Source organism: Cupressus sempervirens, chromosome 1, assembly GCF_028749045.1.
Source record: "Cupressus sempervirens isolate cs-2001-9-10 chromosome 1, ASM2874904v1, whole genome shotgun sequence".
Lineage (NCBI taxonomy): Eukaryota > Viridiplantae > Streptophyta > Pinopsida > Cupressales > Cupressaceae > Cupressus > Cupressus sempervirens.
Window position 1 is genome coordinate 81779588 of NC_143118.1, and position 17283 is coordinate 81796870.

Below are 17283 nucleotides of genomic sequence, written 5' to 3' on the forward strand. Positions count from 1 at the left end.
GAGCCAAGCAATAGGATAGTATCATAATAGTTTATTCACATATTCAACATTAATCGTAAAGAATAACATCATGGAACATAATAAAAAATATTGTAAATAATGGTTTTTTTATTGTGATGGAAAGAAACTACCCAATGATAACTAAGAATGATGATGTTCTAGTAGATATTTATGATTGTGATGGAAAGGAAATGCAATTTTTTTTCAAGAATCAATGAATCCCCAATATGATAGAGCAATAACAAAGATTTCTGCTCTATTTTTTTCAATAAACAAAATGCACAGTGGAATATGCTAGATGGAGACACCAAAAACTCAAACAACCAAAGAGCTAGAGATGTGCAATAAAACTTTCTTTCTTTTTTCAAAATTCTCAAAATAGCTTTTACAAATGCAAATTTGGAGACTATAAATTTTATAGTAATAAAAATAAAAACTACTACTATTGTAATTGAACTTGGAACATTCTAGGGCTGTATACAAACTGTAAGAATTTTCCTTAGGGCAATATACAAGCACAACAATAGACCAAGAGAGTATGATCAATATGAGAATAGATTATCTCAAGCATATAACATGTACATACACACTAGGAGAGCCTGTATATAAAGACCTCTAAGATGCATCTAGAATATACTAGGAGATAAGCATGACAACTAAGCACATATCCTCCACAATAAGAGGATAAGCATGATGAGGTGTCTAGAATGTTGTAGACACAATGTGCTCAAATAAATTTATTACTCCTATGTGTAGACTCCATGTGCAAAATTAGAGTGCTAACTCCTATGTTGTCAACATGACAACTCACAAGAGTACGCATACTCCTAGGTGACTAATAAATAAATTTAAAAATATGCATTAACCTAAGTAAACTTAAGTAAGTGTAAATAGTAAATATTTATTTACACCAACAACCCCCCTAAGTGAAACTTAAGTGAATGCCCTTAAGCTTACATAATCTAGGATGAAATGCAAGATGGGTCTAGGCTAGTAGGTCATGTTAGGTACCCATGTACATAATGATATGGGTAAAAGCACAAACCTATGTCACCTTTTATAAAGAAACGTGATATCAAAATGTGACAATTCAACATTAATAACAAAAAAAATGGTATTTGTGTTTAAAATATGAAGATGATGTAAACTGATGAAATGTGTAGAATTGTATGAATTTTATGCCTATAATTTTTATAATTTTTTTGACTAAGAATTTATTCATTTTATTTTATTTTGAAGTCCCTTTTTTAACTATAAAAAATATAGGATGTAGTTCCTGTCAAACAAGTATATGCAAATCATCTTTTTTTGTTCTAATTTGAAAATATTTTATAGATGACATGTATAGCTAATGAACAAAAAAAGAAATAATTATTTTTGATGTATATTTTCTTTTTTATAAGTACTCAAGTTCGACCTTGTGAGAATCCAACAGTTTGTTCCTCCCGTCAAAACTTCCCTATCAAATCTATACCTTCTTGAAAAAAAATTACATATTCATGAAGAGGGTTCTCTCCTCTAGTGATAAATATATTTTTTTCATTTTTTTGATATGATTTACTATTTTTTTTTCATTTTTTGAGAGAGCATCTTCTGAAATGTTGAAATATCAACTTATAATATTTTGAGATTATAACATATTATGACTAATCAAAACACTCAAAATTTTATATAATGATGATATTGAATCTGAGATCTATAAAAGGGTATTTATAGTTTTTGAAAAAAAATTGAGTTTTGATAGAGAAATGAGATTTGACAAAAATAGGTTTTTGTATCACAAACAGTGACACAAATCTATGCTTTTACCCATATATGTAGTCCCTCATAAAGCATTCAAAGAGGAAAAACCTCATGGGAAAAACCCTCCCCCAAAAAGAGAGATGAAAAGACAAGATGAATGGATGGATGGAGTAATGAAGAACCCCCCATTACAACATACATCCAATATATACAAAGGAGAAAAATGAGAAGAAGAAGAGAGACAAGGTAGTCTCCCCCCCCCCCCCCCCCACCCACCCAAAGAAGAGTTCTTGCCAATGATAGCTACTTTGATGAAGAAGCTGATCCAAGACTACAAAATGGTGTTCCTCCCCTTTGGAAGAAACAATGCCATGGGTACAAATGAGATGCTTCCACTATGTGTGGAAAGAATTCCATATATAGATGGTGCCTCTAAAACCTACTCAATTGTTTGAAGAACTTGTCTCAAAGAACTTTCTGTCTCCTCAACTGATGAAGAAACCCTTTGCAACTGCTATTCATAAGTATCCAAAATCACTTCAACCTGGGAGGATTGATCATGTAGAGAATGGATAGGAGGGTCAAAGTGGAGGGTCAAAGTGAACCCTCATGACAATTGAAGAAGGTTCTGCTTCATCAAAGAGAAGGTACAGATCATCAACACTGTCCCCCAAATTTGTCACTGATGTTGGACCTAGAAGACTAGGTGTAACCTACTATGTTGGACCTATCACAATGGCAAATATATGCATGTGGAGAATGTTGATGTTGTGACCTCTAGCTGCAATTGTCGATAGAACCCCACATGTTTGAATCTATTGAAGCACTATTGCTAGTGTCACTATTAGTTTCAACATGGTATGATGTGCAAAGATGATTAGAGGATAAGCTTTGTGAACTTTCCTCAAAGTGTACATCCTTCTCCACAAAAAAGATGATGTGTCTCTAGATCCATGAGTTTGTATGCCTTCACATTGTCTTCATATTTGATGGAAGTACAAAGCCGAGGTGATGGTGCCTTGCATCCCCTGGAATATTTGTTTGCCTATGCGGGACAAGCAAAGACTCTAAAGTGTGTCACAATTGGTTTTCTTCCGCATCATGCCTCAAAAAGAGTATTTCCATGTAAGGTAGGATGAGGAGACCTGTTTAGTATGTGATTGGTACTACTGATTTCTTTGACTTCAAGTGATGGATCTAGAGACTTGGCTTGTGTATCATGCAACTTGCCATGGACTTAAGAGTGCAGATCCTCAATGGTGCAACATTTATCTTGTGTGCATTGAATGCTGGTGGATGTTGAAGATCAATTCCCTCAAGTTTGCAAAAGTCATGAAGTCTTCTGTTCACATATCTTCTTTCATTATCCATTCTTAGAACTTTGATGGATTTCCTCGATTTTTGTTCAACATGAGTCTTGAAGGCTAGAAACTTGTCCAACACTTCATTCTTATGATGAAGAAAGTAAACCCAAGTGTATCTTGAAAATTCATCTATGAAAGTAAGTATGTAACAACCCTAGCTAACTGATGTCACTACAAAAGGTCCTACTAATATCATGTGAACCATCTAAAGAACAACTGGTGTGTTTGAAGACTTCCCTTTATGTAACTTCTCCTCTGGATGCATATCCATTATACCTATTGAACATTCACCTATGGAAAACTTGATTATGGTTAGACCTTTGACCATTTTTTTTGTGCAAAGTTGTTGAAGGTAGTAGAAGGAAAGATGTCCATACCACTCATGCCATAATTGGATTTGAGAATTGGATTATGTTAACAAGGCTTGTGAAGGAGACTTGGGCACAAAATGGGAGAAAGAATACAACCTCTTGGCATGATTAACTTTCCCCACTACAACCATTAAATCATCTTTCAAACTGTACACCTATACTAAGTCAGGAAGGAACTCAACTCGATGACTATCTCCAAGGTGAGTGATTTGGTAAATTGAGAGGAGATTAGAACTTAGGTTGGGAACATTGATAACATCTTTGTATTCTCCATTTTCCATTTCCACATTTCCTTTCCTTTCAACTTCCATTTTTTTATCATCTCCCACAAATATGTGCAGTACCTTTAACTACTTCGATGAAGAAAAATCCTCTTTTGAAGAACCCATGTGATATGAGACACTAGAGTCAAGAATCCATTCCATTGAAGAATTTGAATTTTCCATGAATGCTTGCCCTTTTCCCTTAGAATCTAAAGAAGACCCTTTCTCCTTATAAGAATTAGGTAGTGGAACATTGTGTTTCTTCATGATGTTGGTCAACTCATCAATCTTTTTATGATAACACTCATCTTCTTCATGACCCAATTTCTTGCAATAAGCAGACTTTTTCTTCTTTGTATTAGTGTCCCCCTTCTTGTTGGAATTTGAGGAAGACTTGCCTTGTTGATTAGATGATGGTGTTGTCTTTTTTGCATCCTTTGATTTTTTCTTCCATTTCTTATTCTTACCCTTTCCTTTATTTGAAGATTGACAAGCTAAATTTTGAGAACCCTCATTATTGGCCACCAATGCCTTAGACTTAGGCCAATTGAGAATCCTCATTGATATCAACTTTTTTTCTTCTTTCTCCAACAGATCAACATAATCATCAAAGGAGACTTTCTGATAGGCAGACCCTAAGGTAGTCTTTGAGGTGTTATAAGAAGAAACAAATGTCAAATACTCTGATGGTAGCTTATTATGAATAAGATAGACCAACCTGTAATCTTTAATAGGATTCCCACAATCAGTTAACTTCATTCTTAATTCATTCACCTTTATGATGAAATCTTGTATGGAGTCAAATGCCTTTAGATCTAAGGAGAGTAGCTCATCTTCAATTTTGAAAACATCTTCCTCAAAAACTTTATCATATAGGTTGTTGAGGGTATCCCAAGTTTTCTTGGATGTAGAAGACTTCTGAATCTGATACATGATCTTGTCATTGACCCCCAAAAAAATATCACCTAGGGCTTTCCTATCCATTACCTCCCAAGCTGAGATATCACTTGCTGATACATTATCACCTACAAGTTTAGGAAGGGTACCATCTACATATTGAGAAACTCTATTATGCATTAAGTGACACCACATTTTGATGGACCATGTAGCATAGTTATGCGAAGTTAATTTTGGAAACTTAAAATTTTCCATGATGCTTAAAATGAAAGAAAACTACAGAAAAAGAGGAACACAACACCAAGAACACCCCCCCCTTTCACTAAATCAAGAAACCCCCCCAAATAAGATGCTTTTGGCACTTTATAAGTAGTGTGTTTACAATAGCCACTTGCCAATTTTGGCCTTCATGGACTTCTAATTTTTATGTTTACAACCTCTTAATGGATTAGAAATCTATAACTTTACAATCTACAACAATTCTGATGCAATACAAAGAAAAGCAAGGTCCTATTTCTAAAAGTGACAATTTTTTTCCACACAACTCTATAATCTAATTACAGATCTAGAAAGTAAACAAAAAATAACACACTTAAAAAAAAAAATAGAACTTGATTTCGAGTCCTGATGTGCCCATATGAAGCAATTGAACTTGCAAAATGTAGGATTAGATAGGTAGACACCAAAAGATGCATTTTTTGACAAATCCATGCACCAAAACTAGAAAAGAGCTACACCATTAAAAAGTTTAGGAAATTCTAGCCAAAAAAAAAAAAAAAAGAACCTAATTTGGAGTCCAGATGAGTGAGATATGGCCTCCCAAAGTCAAACTAAAAAATCAAAAATCAATCTGGAGAGGGGTTGGATCAGCAAAAGATGGGGTTAAATTTGATGGTCATACAGTTGTCAATACAATTCTATTTTTCCCCTGAATGATGATTAGATGACCATTAAATTTAGGCTCAGGAAATGATGACATTAGCAAAAACTCCACCCCTAGATGATGTCAGTGTGATGTAATGATGAAATTAGTAGCTTAGGTGGCAGTACGAAAGTGTATGGAACCATACGGATGATTCGAGGTGTTCGATGACATGGCAACTGACTACACATGGCTGACATAGAAAAATGTCCATGTGGCCTTCTATGATTGGCATGGAGACTGGAGGTGGAAATTTGCAAGGACAACTATAGATATCGCTGCATGGCAGTCACTACTGCAGTGCTCGAAACTCTGCACAGTGATTGCTAGTTTTAATTTCCCTACTAGAAACTGATAACATAGCCAGAGATTGTTAATGTTGTCGATGGTGATAGGAGACACTAGAGCGGGTGCCAAATTTTTGAATGTCGATGTCAAAATATCACAGAGTGGCCACAAACTCAAAATAATAGTCACACATTCATGAGAAGGAAACCCTACAGGGTAAATAAAACTTACAACCTGCAATGTGAAATGCAAAGCCAAGTTGCGGCCATGGAATATGTGATATGCCAGCCATGAGGAAGGGGCACTCATCAAATTTAGTAGAATATAGTAAGCTTGATGCCAGATTTGGTATGGCCACTAGTGGATTGTTAAAGCCAGATTATGTAGAGGCCCGCCAATTAAGGAATATTCCTCCCAAATTACAGGGTCGGGGTGTGACTACCCGGTTCTACAAAAAAAAATTATCTACTAGCACGACTAGGTGAAAGAATTCTAAAAATAGAAATTCAAAAAAAAATGCAAAGAATTAAAAGTCAGATCTGAAATAATTGAAATATGTAGATCGATTAATTGAGCATACCTAGTTTGCAAATCAATGCCTTCGAGTGCTGGTTTGCAAAAAAAATTGATGTGGAAAGATGTCCACGTGGTGCTATGTGATTGGTGCGGAGACTGGAGGTGGAAATTTTTATAGATGACTACAGATATTGCCATGTGGTAGTCACTATTACAATGGTCAAAAATCTGCATAGTGATCATCAATTTTAATTTCCCTACCAAAAACTGATAACACTGCTGGAGATTGTTAATATTGTTGACGGTGATGGGAGGCATTGGAGTGAGTGCTAAATTTTTGAATGACAATGTTGAAATATTGCAAAGTGGCCACGAACTCAAAATAATAGTCACACATTCATGGGAAGGAAACCCTGTGGGGTAAATAAAACTTACAACCCCTAATGTGAAATGCAAAGCCAAGCTACGGTCACGTAATATGTGATATGTTGGCTGTGAGGGAGGGCCACTCATTGGATTTGATGGAATATAGTAAGTTCAATGCCAAATTTGGTATGGCCACCAATGGATTGTTGAAGCCAGATTATGCAGAGGCCCACCAATTAAGGAATATTCCTCCTAAATTGAAGGTCTGGGGTTTGACTGCTTGATTTTGCAAAAAAGATGTCCTTACTAGCCCAACTAGGTGAAAGAATTTGGAAAATAGAAATTCAAAAAAAATAATGCAGAGAAGTAAAATTAAAATTTGAAACAATTAAAATGTGTAGATCGATTAAATGACCATACGCAGTTTGCAAATCGGTGCCTTCGGATGCTGGTTTGCAAAAATATTGCCTCACAATTGACTTTAGCCTAGCATAAGCAAATTTATAGCCAATTTTCACCAAATCGACGTTCTGAATGCAATGGCGAGGTCCAATTTGGATCTACACATTTCTATAGATTCTCCAGATTCGAGTTGAGGTGTTGAAGTAATAATGGTCACAAACGGCTAGTGGAGAGAATCTCCTCGAGCTCTGATACCATGTAAGAATTTTCCTTAGGGAAATATTCACCCAAGATCAAGGAACTCAAGCATAAGCACAACAGATGACCAAGAGAGTATGATCAATATGAGAATAGATTATCTCAAGCATATAGCATGTACATACACAATAGGAGAGCCTGTATATAAAGATGTCTAAGATGCATCTAGAATGTGTCTAGAAAGTACTAGGAGATAAGCATGAAAACTAAGAAAATATCCTCCACAATAAGAGGATAAGCATGATGACATGTCTAGAATGTTGTAGACACCATGTGCTCAAATAAAGTGCTTAATCCTATGTGTAGACACCATGTACAAAATTAGAGTACTAACTCCTGTGTTCTCAATATGACAACTCATAAGAGTACGCATACTCTTAGGTGACTAATAAAATAATAATAAAATATGCATTAACCTAAGTAAACTTAAGTAAGTTTAAATAGTAGATACTTATTTACACCAACACAAACAACTAGAGCTACTCAAAGCTCTCACAAAAAATATTTTGAGCAATCACAACTCATAAGAGTACGCATACTCCTGTGTGTAGACACCATATGCAAAATCAGAGTGCTAACTCCTATGTTGTCAACATGACAACTCATAAGAGTACACATACTCTTAGGTGACCAATAAAATATGCATTAACCTAAGTAAACTTAAGTAAGTTTAAATAGTAGATACTTATTTGCACCAACACAAACAACTAGAGCTACTCAAAGCTCAACCAAACAAAAAACCTAGTTACTGTTGTAATGAAATCTCTGGCATACACAAAGAATAAAATCTAAAAACTAACCCTTTTTTTGTTGCTCTCTAATTGACTGAATGACATTGAATAGCCCTCTCTTTTTTCTTCCTATTGTTGACAAACATTTCCCACACAAAAATATGAATTCAAAATTACCTACCAAAATTAATTTTCTTACTTTTCCCCTGACTTGTAGGTGTGCACTTGCCTCGAGGGAAACCCATAAATAATTTAAAATTCCAACACTCCCTCTTTTTCCTGAGCCAATAGAACAAGGATCATAGCTGGTCCAAATGAACTATGCCAAGACTTCTTCTTAGGCATAGAAAATTAGCAATGCCCAATGGCTTAGTGAATATATCTACTAACTATTGCTTGGACTTACAATACTCTATTTTAATATCACTATTTTCAACTAGCTTTCTAATAAAATGATACATTATTTCTATGTGCTTGCTTCTTCCATGAAATACTAGATTCTTTATCAGATTTATTGAGGAAATGTTGTCACAATAAGTTGTGGTTCCATCCTCTTGTTCTTCCTTCAAATTTGCAAGGATTCTTCTTAGTCAAATAGCTTGACATGCTACTGCATTTTGTGCTATATATTTAGCCTCTATTGTAGATTGAGCAACAATTGATTACTTCTTGGATGCACAGGAAATTGTACCTAAACACATATGAAATACATAGCCAAAAGTGCTCTTTCTATCATCCAAACGTTTGGCCCAATTACTATTTGTATAACCAACCAACCCATGTTCATTTTCAGCACTAAATAAAATACCAAATATTTTCAATTCACATACCTTAGGATCCTATTTCCCACTTGCCAATGGGAGTCTTTTGGAGTTTCCATAAATCTAGAAATCAAACTTAGTATAAGAATTATATCAAGTCGAGTTGTTGTCAAATACATCAAGCTTCAAACCAAACTTTTATACAATGTTGGATTCACATTGTTGTTGCAATCTTCCTTGCTCAACTTCAAACCTATGGTAGTTGGTGTTAGGGTTGCCTTTTTGTTTTGCATTAAAAATATCTCCAAGGTTTGATTTGCATATTTTTATTGAGAGATAAAGATTCCATCATTCATTTTTTTTACTTATATTCCTAGAAAATACTTGAAGAGACCCAAATTTATCATTTCAAACTTTCTTTTCATGGCCTCTTTGAAATCAACAATGAAAAATTATCATTACTAGTAAATATTAAATCATCTACATACAAGACAATAATTAAAACATTGCCATCAGTTGCCTTGATGTAAAGAGTGGGCTCACCATCATTTTTGCTAAAGGAATTGCTCATCAAATATGAGTCGATCCTATTGTACCAAGCCTGTGGAGCTTGTTTCAGCCCACCAAGAGCCCTTTTCAGCCTATAAATCATATGTTCTTCACCTGCAACTTCATAACTAGGTGGTTGCTCCATAAACACCTTTTTCTTTCAACACTTCATTCAAGAAGGAAGACTTCACATCCATTTCAAATACCTTCCATTTGTGTTGCATTATAATTACTATGACATCACACATAGTGTCTATTCTTGTAACTAGGCATATGTCTCATCAAAGTCTCTACCATACTATTGTTTGTACCCCTTGACCACTAATTATGCCTTATGCCTATCTATTTTTCCATTAGCATTGCACTTGGCTTTATAAACCCATTTAACTCCAATAACTTGCTTCTTGGGAGGTAAACCAGTTAGCTCACATGTTTCATTTGTTGAAAAAATATTGATACAAGTATGAGAGTGTGTTTTAATCATTATTTTTCATTGATGTCAAATGTGCTACTTGTTCGTAAGACAACTACTAATTTATTTGAGTACTATCATTTATTTGATTGATGGGGAGAATTTGATCAAATGAGATAACAAATGCACCTAGAGAAAAGGTTAACTTATGATATGATAAAAAGGAGTACAAAGATCAGTTAAGATAGTTATAATATAGTGCATTGATTATCAACTTAAGGTTGCAAAGGATGGATACACTGACAAAGTGTAGAAGAACAAGTAAGAAGAACTGAGCCTACCAAGCTTGACCAAGTGGATAGTAGGTGCTAAGAAAAGTTAGTGCAAGAAGAGGAGAAAAATTAGTTGGAGCCAAGAAAAGTCAAATTTCAATGTTTGTCAATTGATATAGTGTAAGTCGAGTAAATTTTAGTTGATGCTGAGCACCAGTAAACTTTAGTATTTGCTAAGTAATCTAGTTAATGACTAGTGGAAGAAAAGTATGGAAGACAAGTGACAACATATTGATGCCAATAGCTAATATTCATGCTAAATCAAAGATTTGATGAATTTAAGCTAACTATTTTGTTTTCTTAAATTTTGTGAAGTGTGTGGAAGATAACTATGTTGAGCTAGTGGCACAGAATTCATGGTAAACCATTTTGAGGCAAATGCAAAGAGGATTAAAGGAGAAGTTTTTAAAAGAACTAAAATTGAAAGATGGGTAGATTTATTGAATACTACCTAATCCTACCTAACCCTAAAATGGACAATAGAGGATGAACAAAAATAGATCTTAATTTTCTATTTATCTAGAGATGGATTTTCAGAAGCAAGGTTGATTAATTTTGGAGAGCCTAAGTTAGAAAAGAGGTCTAAGGAATTTCTTCATTCAGAGACCAAATAGAAGAGACAACTATTGGCAAGAAAAGCTATTTATTCCTATTATGATTCATTATTATTTTTAGGCATTTTTGGTATTGCATTCTTACTCCAAGGTTAGATATATCCCTTGGAGATTCTCCTTCTTTGACTACATCACAATATGAGACCTAATAGAAAAATAAGTTACATCAAACAATGTGATTCCATAAATGTAGACTAGAAAATATATGGAATACATTGCAATATCAACTAACATGCTATCATCCAATAGATAATCATTAGTAATCCATACAACAAGTTTCTTAACTGAGTCAGTCACAAAGTGAATACCCTCTCACTGTCTAACATGAAAGAACTTTCACACAATCCATTCTCAAGAAAATCTATAGATAGATGTCAGCATATGTCTTCATGAAATATCCTAAAACATAAACTAAAATTCTAATTCACTTAAACTTATCAAACAAAAAATTGATCAACTATTTGAAATAGTTTTTGGTAAATCATGATGGTAACTAATCTTTAATAAATCTTCTATAACTCCTCTAATTTAAACTCACAAACATATGTAATGGTATACATAGTATGTAGACTCACCAAACAACTTCCCATCACATTCACAAACATAGATTCATCAAACTTTGTGTCTGCCAAATCTATCTCTACAAAAATCATAAATAGGTAGGAGAATGGAATACACAAAAGGTCCATTTGGTTCCTAGAAGATGATAGGAATAGGCTTTTTCAAAACCCAGATTTCAAAATTTGTACGCTTGTTTCAAAATTTGAAAAATGGAATTAGCATACAACACTTCCAATTTTGTCTCAAAACTAGGTTTTCCAACTTCCTACTAGCAAGTAGGAATTGAAATCAAAACCTGATTTTGTTTTTTTAAGGAGTGTAAAAACAATAAATTGGACTACTTTTTTTAATTTTCCTTCAACTCCAAGCTTATGCACTTCACACGCATCTTCCGAGTGAGACAAATAGTTTTAATAAAATCCCAAAAATCAGAATGAAGACATGCAAAACCTTGACTTGGCTAAACCAAGGTTTGTAGAAGTTCGGGTTTTTCAAATTCCACAAACCAAATGGACCCAAAATAATTTAAAGGACACATAGATTTGTACCATAAACACACTAATATCTTTATTGATATCACATTTTGATTTCATATTGCAGAGCATATAAAAATAACACAGATTTGTAGCCTAAACACACTAATATCTTTATTGATATCACATTCACATTCTGATTACACATTGTAGGCCATATAAAAAATCATTGCATTATGGCCTCAGATCATAACCCCAAAAATAGGGCATGAACTATTGTAAACTAAATATCAATTCAGGTTCCATTGGGGGCTTAAGCTCTTTTTTTTTTTTTTAAAGTGGGTGGTCTCATGAACAAAAATTTTTTTTGCTAAGGGATTATTTATAATCTTTTCCTAAAAATAGAAGACCCTAATTTTTAGAAAGACGATGGAAAAGGGGTGGGTTAGAAATTCTTTTTGCCACTTGTCAAACATTTAAATTTTATATTTTCATTAAAAAAATAGTTTTAAGAAAATTTAAATTTTTAACTTAATTTTTATTTATTTTCCTTAAATTTTAGAGTAGCTTGAATATAAACATATGTCATGCCACCCTAACTTTAAAATATTTCATTAAAAACATAGAGGCATCTATTTTATAGGAAGCTCCCTTCCATAAATGGCTCTATTAAAAATTCATAAAGCATGCATGGTACTAAATGTGGGGGATGCATGAACGGTGTTGATGGACTCGAACTTTGTTGTCTATGATGATTGAACTAGGCGTTGAGCATTAAAGATGCCCTAATATCAGCAATAAATCTGAAGGCATGACTCATCTATTATACAAAAAGAAGACGAAAGGGATTCAAAATGGTCGGGCTTAACCAGCACACTTGAAGCATTGACCGCTTCAATGGCTGGTGTGGGCCCAGATGTGGGTCATCTCCATCTTCATGTTCACCATTAATGGGTCGTTCAGTGGATGCGCACAAATTCAAATTTAAACTCACCTATTGTTCCCGCCCACTGGCTCACAGGTTAAGTTATTGTCCTGCATACATAAATTTGTCAGATGTTGATCTCCCTCACTAGCTCTCATCTTCTATTGTGAAAGCATGCTTTGCAGATGCGGAAGAATGTCCTGTTACAGAGAAGTCTACTATTTGCAAAATGTGGAAGGTGATGCTAGCTGTTTTGACAGAGTGCTTCATAGAAATGTGTTCACAAGATACCTAGGAAGTGGATTTGTGGAAAATCATTTGGAAACTTTCCAAAATTTTGATTTGCATGCTTCAATCCAGATTCCTCAATCTTTGGCAGCATGCTCAAACTTTGGAATTTTGTCAAATTTAAATATCATTGCATCTACCCTCAAAGACGTTTGCAGAATGTGAAACCAAGGAGATGTGAGTTGTTCCATAAAATATGTCCCCCACAACAATATGAGATCACTGAATGCTCTACTTGCAGGATATTCCCAAAAAACATATTCATTTCAAAGGCTTTAGATTCCTTTAATACAATCCAATCGGTAGATGTGAACGCAATCTCTACAACCTTTGCTAGAGTCCTCGAGATTTAGCATGTGTAAATGTAGACGCTATAGAATTTAGTTTAAATCTAACATATGAATAAGATGTGCAGTAAATATATTTACATTATAAAAGGGGAAAAAATATACATGGGCAGGCCTTGCCAATATTGAGAAAATCAGTATCAAGATCATGCAAATCTATAATGATTTGAAGTTGATACCTAAGTACGTTAAGTTAAATGATATAAGTTGATTTGAAGTTGATCTCTTTTATGCATTTATTTCTCGAAACAAAAACAAAATATAATGTCTAACTTAATGAAATATTTTCTTTAGATGTCATCAAGCTAATCATTTAATTCAAAGCCAATGAATCTAATTAGATGGTATTCAAAATGATGAAAATATTATTCAATACATCTAATAATATAGTGATAAGTATAGAATAAGTCATAAAATTAAGAATTCTAGAAGTCATGCTAAGCCTATATGATTATTCTAGAGAAGAAAGATAGCACCATGTAAACTAGATCAAGGAAATACATAGGACTCTTTAAGAAAAAATATCAAAATAAGTAACATACTAAGAAGGAAATTTAACATGTAGGATATAATTGAAGGGAAATGAGAGCACCCCAGAAAGTCATCTGAGATCAGTATGCACATCCTTCATACAATTGTTCCTTTTACGACTTCTAATTAGCAAATACAAGTGCATACTACTATGCCATAAAAGTAGAAACAAACATAGTTGATTTCCCACAATTAGAACCTTAAAGGAAAGTGATTACAATTTACCAATCTAAATAAATTTTGGCAGCATTACGACATACAGATTATTATTCTATAATCATGAAACTAGAAGAATGAGATGAAATAGAGAACACAAATATACGTGGGAAAACCTTTCTAGGTAAAAACCCCACCCTCCAAACCATTTTTAAAAATATGTCATAAAAAATATTAAGAGTTATTGAAACATCAATTTTTTGAAATAATTATATTTCTTTAGTAATTGGATACAAACTAGTATAAAACATGTATTTAATAGACATTTCCAATTGAAAAAGTGCCATACCATATATAAATTATCTAGAATGAATTTATCTACATCATATATTTGAACGAAATTGATTTTTAGATAGAAATACTCTAACTAAGTCATTTTGATAAGTCAACTTGAAAGGTTACACAACTTTGTACTTTGAACCCAGTTCTTAGTCAAGCTAGTAAACCTCAACTGATCATGTCTATCTTCAAAGCCTCCCTACATATGCATTGAGTTTTCTTTAAATTCTATTGAAAGAATCTAGAAAGGTGGAAGAAAATAAATTTCTTATGCTCATGCCCTGGGACAAGATTTGTAAACCTAAGAACTTATCTCTAATGGCCAAAAATATCTAGAGGATTTATGGTGAGTAGAAAGATTAGAATAGCATAATGAGGAGTAAATACTTAACAAACCTCCCATCTTTGGCAAATTTCATTTCTAATTAGGAAATGATGTCGAGTTATGTCTTCTAGAAGGATATCTAAGAGGCTAAAGAAAATGCCTTCCTAAAAGCCAAATGGAAACTGGGAGATGGCCTTACCATTGACTCCCACCTCTTTCTTTGGTAGTGAAGAGTCTCCCACCTCACCTATAGAAGGTGATGAGGAAAATCCATGCATAGAAGGGTTCTGATGCCTACTCACGTGATAATCTTGAGGCACTAGCATTTAAGTAACATTTGGTTTGGCCATTGTTGGATGACCATCTTTAAACATCATACATTAAGGAGAAAATTATGCTTGGTAAAAATAAGTTTATTTTTAAAACTTTTAGTGGTTGTATGATGTTTAAGTTGTCCATGGCTAAACTCCCTAGTGCTGAAGCTAATCCAGTTGCAATGGCCTGTCTCAGCTTTTGATGCTAACTTCAAGCATAGAATTGTTATGGCTAGTATGGGATTACTAGGAGCACCATTATCAGATTTTCCTATTAAGAGATAAGATGTGTAGAAAGGTTATCATCATTGGCTTCTTGTAAAGCTCTAATATGGGCTTGCCTTTGGATTTAGATTTGGGAAATAAGGCATGTATTTGCAGGAGAAGAAATATTCAATATTATTATTGATTGCATACTTCCTTATTTGTTATTAGTAAGACTTTGCATTGCATGATCATTTTGAAGTCCATGCCCTGGCCTTGTTTTCATTTCTCATATCCCTTACTAGTAATTTCATAAACATAGACATTTGTGCCTAGTTTGTTGCTTGATGTTTTTCCTACCCTTTGTCTTGAAGCTGAAAAGCACCTATAGCTATTGGGTTAAATCCATAAAATTTCTTGGTTGTGACATTTGTGTCAGCCCAACTTGCTTGGCATTTGTAGAATATGAAACATAAGGGACATAGTGTAGAAATAAATACACAGAGATCTAAAGAGTACATAGATTCGTACCACAAACATAGTAATATCTTTTTTGAAATTAGATTTAAAGAAATGGAAATAGGGGAAGAACAAAGAAAAACATACAAATAGAGTTAACACAAGAAAAGAAAGATTTTTATATAGGGACAAATTTGCTATGACAAAGACTAAAATATTTTATTCAACACTCTAATTAATCTATTACATTATTCCTATATATCCAGAGCCTTTGTAGATTACTTAATACATGATAGAAATATTAAAAGAAAACTCACTCATAAAGACTGAAATAAACTCATTAACCACCAACTCTTAATATTGATAAACTATGCATGCAAGCATGCTTTATTGGATATGACCAAAGTTATTTTTTCTTCAATGAAACTAATATAAAACTTGAGCTATATCTTTGGTAAGATTGTGGGAGCCGGCTATGCAACTGACAAATTTTCAGCCCCATGCCATGCATAACCCTCCATACGTCATACTATTCACTCTACATTATGAAGTACTAGGAGTCTTTTTCCTTTACAGTCAGTCTTATTAGAAGGTAATATTTTAAAATCATTCTAAAGATTTAAATTACTTTACCTTTTTACTATCAATATAATATATTATGTGTCCTTCAATTTTTTGACATAGTATGAAATGGTTTATTGATTATATCTAAAAAAAATAAAAACATTTTTTTAAAATATATTGAATTTAAAGTTTTGAATTAAGTTATTACTTAATTTTTTATGAATTTTAATTTATTTTAAATTATTTTGATTCAAATTGAAAATTTCACAAATTCTTAAACAAAATGGCTTATTGGTTATATTAATCTACTATAATATTTTTGTTCCACTTAATTTAACTTGTTTAATTTTAATTTTTCTTTAGTTAAGTTATGATCTCATTTTTTTTTTAAATTCTTATAAATTTATTGATTTTAAAAATAAATTACATTATTTTTCTTATAGAATCTTTCTTTAGTCTCATTTTAAAATAATAATCAATCATTTTTAAAATGTATTTGAATCTATATTAAATTTGAAATAAAGTAAAGAAATTAATTACTTATGAAAAATTAAATTCTAAATAGAGTTTGCATTTTTCTAAGGTAAATGTTAGTTATTTTTATATTTTGATAAAGTTTTTTTTTTTTTTTTTGGCAAAACATTATATTTATATTAATAATAGCTGATTCAAAAAAGCTCCCAGAGAAAAGAACCATAAAGTAAAAACTTTGGTCATTGCCTGATACAAAAATGGGATGTAGAAGAAGAAATACTGCATCAAGAGAGAGAGTATCTATTAAAACTAATGAATCTTGTCCTAGAGATTCCCAAATTGAGAATGTATTGATTGCAAAGAGCCCAAAACTCATATGAATACAATTCATTGATTGGTGTTAGAGACAAGACCAAGAGCCCATCCAAAAACTATCATAGAGATTACCATCACTAATATACATCCAAAACTTCAATTAAGACCATGATATTATAAATCCATCTGATCCAAGTGCAATCCAAGACCCTGACCTCA